Below are 4,800 nucleotides of genomic sequence, written 5' to 3'. Positions count from 1 at the left end.
CATGAGGACAGGTCCCCATACACACCCCACATGAGGACAGGTCCCCATACACACCCACAAGAGGATAGGTCCCCATACATCCCCCACATGAGGACAGGTCCCCCATACACACCCCACATGAGAACAGGTCCCCATACACACCCTACATGAGAACAGGTCCCCATACATACCCCACATGAGAACAGGTCCCCATACACCCCCCACATGAGGACAGGTCCCCCATACACACCCCACATGAGAACAGGTCACCTATACACACCCCACACGAGGACAGGTCCCCATACACACCCCACATGAGGATAGGTCCTCCATACACCCCCCACATGAGGACAGGTCCCCATATACCCCCCACATGAGGACAGGTCCCCATACACACCCCACATGAGAACAGGTCACCTATACACACCCCACACGAGGATAGGTCCCCTATACACACCTCACATGAGGACAGGTTCCCCCATACACACCCCACTGTTTGCCTTCATGGTTGGACTTGTGACAGCTGAACCAGGACAGAGGTGGTGGGGAAGGGACTAAGCTGAGAGGCAGTGGGCTGGATCTGGAGCTCAAGGGGCTGTGAGTTAGTCCATGTCACTGAACCTATGTAGGGAACAAGAAAGGGTACCCCTGAGAGGACATGAAGCTGCCCTCTTAGAACAGGAAGGGGGAGTCGCCCAAGGAAGAGCCATGAGGGGAACAGAAGAGAAGAGATGGAAGCGAACAGAAGATTGGGAGAGAAGCCCAGTGTGAAACATCAGGTCTGAAGCATGTGTTGAATGATCACTTAGAGGTTGCTGGCGACCCTTAGCAATCTTCCTGTAACACAGTCTGGCTGCCAGCACTGAGGAGAGGGTGAATCCTGAGGAAGAGGCTGGGCGCCCCTGTGGAGATGAAACCTAGGAGGGGGACCAGCAGAGATGAGGGAAGAGAAAACTGGATGGATCAGAGATTCAGAGGGAACTGAAAGCGACTTCGATTAAATAAAGCCCAAGTTCTCAGAAAAGCTGATGATGACATTAACAACGGCCTTCTAAGAACTGGTGTGAAGAGAGTTCACGCAAGTGAGTGAATGCTTTTGAACATACATTTTTTTCTTGGCTTTGGTTGAGCAATGCTGGATTTTTTTCTTATAAAAGGAACACAAAACAACTTTAAATTTAAGTAATGACAGCAAGATGCAACTATTCCACACTGTATTGAATTCTTACTGATAATTAAATGCATATTAATTAATGGCAAATAATTTCTATAAGCTCTTTAACCCTTTCCTAACTGTCCAGGTTATTTTTGTTCATTAGAACTCAAGACAAGAAAGAGGGAGAGGAAGAGGGAGAGATCTGCTTCCAAGATCACGGCCATTCCAGGACATTTACAGTTCGGCTTCCAAAGATCCAGCGATACCTCTGGTTTCCAGCACATTTTGGGGAAGGGGATGACAGCAATTGAGGGGTGAGTAAGCCTTTTGCAGCTGAATTTACCCCTTTCTTTCACACTCCAGGATACTCCTTGGCCTTTTGAGTGTAATAATTTTCCAGGATCTTATCATTACTGGTTTCAAAATGCATGCTAGTGATTTGTTGAGAAATCTGCAGTGCAAAGTAGTCACTTCCCCAGAGACTCTGAGGCCTTCAGACTTGACCTTACAAAATTCCGGCGGCAGGGCTTTGTCTTGCCTCCCCCCCAGGAGCCTTCCTTGGCTGCAAATGGATTCCACCCACTGCCTGCAGCTGCAGCTAACCTTTCCAGGGGTGAATGAGGCACGACCAAGGCAAAGGTGCAGCAACCACAGTGCCCTTTCCGTGACTCAAGAGGGACTTGGTGATGGCCCTGGGGTGCTTGATGCCTCTTCTGACACCATTCGGGGAGTCTCATGGGTAAGGTGTTTGTTGAACAAGCATGAGGACCTGAGCTCTCAAGACCCACATTAGAAAGCTGGGCATTGTGGCTAGCATGTATTTGTAATCCCAGGGCTAGAGTGACAGAGACAAGAGGACCCTGGGGCTCGATGACCAGTCAGTCTAGTTGAAATGGTGAACACCATGTAAGTATGAGAGACCATCTTGAAAACCAAGGTAGACTGAGTCTTGAGGAAGGACATCTGTGTAGGGATAAGCCCAGCCCCTTAGGGGGCGTGTTCGCCTCTGGCTAATGTTTACATAAAAAAGGTGGGGATTAATTGGTTTGATGGGATGATTGGTATTTATGAATTACTGTTTTTAAAAAATTGTATTGGTACTGTTTCTTGTATATTGATATATTAAATATTGAATGTGAGTGTTCCTACCTCTATTTTTATATAAGAGTATGTTTATAACTTTGTCTACATCTACCATATTACAATGTACATTTCTACCTCTGATACTATTTATGTAATGACATTGTTTACAGTTGAAGATCATTGTCTTTATATATTGCACAGTGGTTTATTCTCTTAGTCTTCAAGTTAGATAGGTATTGAAAATTATATGTTTGTCATATTTATTTTTAGGTTAATTAGGTCTTTTAAATACATAGAGATTATATTTAGTATAGATAATATAATCTTCAAGCTCTTTGAAGAGCTATAGAAAATGGCCTTTAATCTAACCTAGAATTCTGTGCCAATGAGACACAATTACTCCTGACAACACCACTCTACTCCCGAGAGAACGTTGAGCACCAAAGACACTCCACTGGGAGCTTGTCTTCTTGGCAGAACTGGCCTCAACTTCTGACAAAGATACAAAATATCCATAAGTGGGTAAAACAGGATTGTCTTATCCTGCCAAGACAGGGTAGGATAGTTCTAAGAAAGTTCCTTGCCTTTAATAATGGTATGTCAGTTATGTTAGGCCTTAGCCAAAGTTGGTTGACTCAACATTGCAAACGAGACTTTGGGTGATTGCCAAGGTAGTCGGTTGTCTCTGTCAATTGTTACACATTTTGGATATCTCTCGTTTGTTAAGTAATATTTATTCCCTTCTAAGATCTTTGACGGAGTTAAAGATTATATACTTGTAGTTACTCTCTACATTATTTAGATTCCTTAAGATAAAATGTTTAGCAAAACTTTTGTTCTCAATATTGTTTGTTATATTTATTATTTGTTATTATTGTATATAGTTGTATTTGGTTTAGTTCTGTTTTATTTAGTTTTTTTTTTTTGTTGTTTTGTTTTTCGAGACAGGGTTTCTCTGTGGTTTTGGAGCCTGTCCTGGAACTAGCTCTTGTAGACCAGGCTGGTCTCAAACTCACAGAGATCCGCCTGCCTCTGCCTCCCGAGTGCTGGGATTAAAGGCGTGCAACACCACTCGCCCGGCTTAGTTCTGTCTTATTTAGACAAAAGGGGGGAGATGTAGGGATAAGCCCAGCCCCTTAGAGGGCGTGTTCGCCTCGGGCTAATATTTACATATAAATCTGGCAAGCATGCTCCCAGCCTCCCCTTCTGCTTTCCTGATCTTCGCGGAACTGGTGGTTCTGTAAGTCTATTTCCCCATTAAAGCTGTATATATTTTTACAATCTGTCTGCATTCATTTACGCCGTTACACATCTGAAGTTGACCTCTGGCCTCCACGCATATATGAATGCATGTTTGTGTGCACCCACACACATGTGCACATACATGTGCACACATATCAAACAAAAAAGAGATGGAGGAGCTAGAGAGAAGAGCTGCTGAGATGATAGACGGCTCAGAAGGTAAAGGTACTTACCGCCAAGAAGAGCTGCTGAGATAGACGGCTCAGAAGGTAAAGGTACTTACCGCCAAGCTTGACGACCAAAGCTGGGTCCCCAGGATCCACATGGTAGAAGAACCAACTCCCGAAAGCTGCCACGTGTGTACCATGGCACACAAACTCACATATATACACTATATATATATGTATATATATTTATTATTATTAAAAGAGATCTAATCTTTAACAGTAGCAAGAACAAAAAGGCTGACAAGATGCCCCAGAACACATATGGTAGAAGAGAACTGAGCCCCCTGAAGTTGTCTCCCCCAACATGTGCTATAGCATGCACATATTCAGGCACACATGTACACACAATAAATAAATGAACAGAAAGTCTGTTCAATGACTCTGGATTGTGGCAGAAGGTATGAAAATCATAGAGTTTTAGACTGTGTGGTCTAAAACTGAGAGAAAACCTGTAGGATGGGAAATGCCCACTGAGGAACAAACTCAAGCACGGCTGTCACGATCACTCCTGTCACACAGTAGGAGGTGGGAGGGAAAGGCAGAGGGATGGCCTGACCATTATCTGACCTTCTTCCCTAAAGCTGAGGCCGGGTGGCAGTCCATTTATGGGAAGTCTGGATCAGGAATAAATTACAGAGAGGGAGGGCTCAGGAACTCAGAGGAGCTGTGTCTGTGATGGATTTTAAAGCAATGTTTTAGGCTTTTCTGGGTCAACAGCTCCATGGACAAGGAATTCCCAGAAGCCCGTACTAATGTGGGGGTTCACGGGGTTTCTGATTTATGATGTGCCTGACGGCTGTCAGGATTCCGAGGCCTTTCAGGTGTTGGCCAGTTTCTTGCCCTCTCTAGTCCCTTGTACTCCCTCTTCTAAGTGAACCCCGCTCTGTGGTTGTACCCTGTGACACCCATCGCTGTGTCTCCTCTCACTGGCTGTCCCCAGGCTGGCCCTGCTGGGGAGGAATCCTGTGATTTGCTCTCTCTCCCAATCTCTCTAATCTGCCGGCGCCCGCAGTGCACAGCTGCTCCAGAACTGTGTCTAATTCCAAATCCCAGCTTTCCCGCCACCTCCAAGTCCCCAAGGCCCTGTTTACACAGCCTGGGGCTATAGTGCTA

The sequence above is a fragment of the Microtus ochrogaster genome, unplaced genomic scaffold, assembly GCF_000317375.1.
Source record: "Microtus ochrogaster isolate Prairie Vole_2 unplaced genomic scaffold, MicOch1.0 UNK62, whole genome shotgun sequence".
NCBI lineage: Eukaryota > Metazoa > Chordata > Mammalia > Rodentia > Cricetidae > Microtus > Microtus ochrogaster.
The sequence above is the reverse complement of the archived record's forward strand: the minus strand, read 5'-3'. Positions refer to the sequence as shown.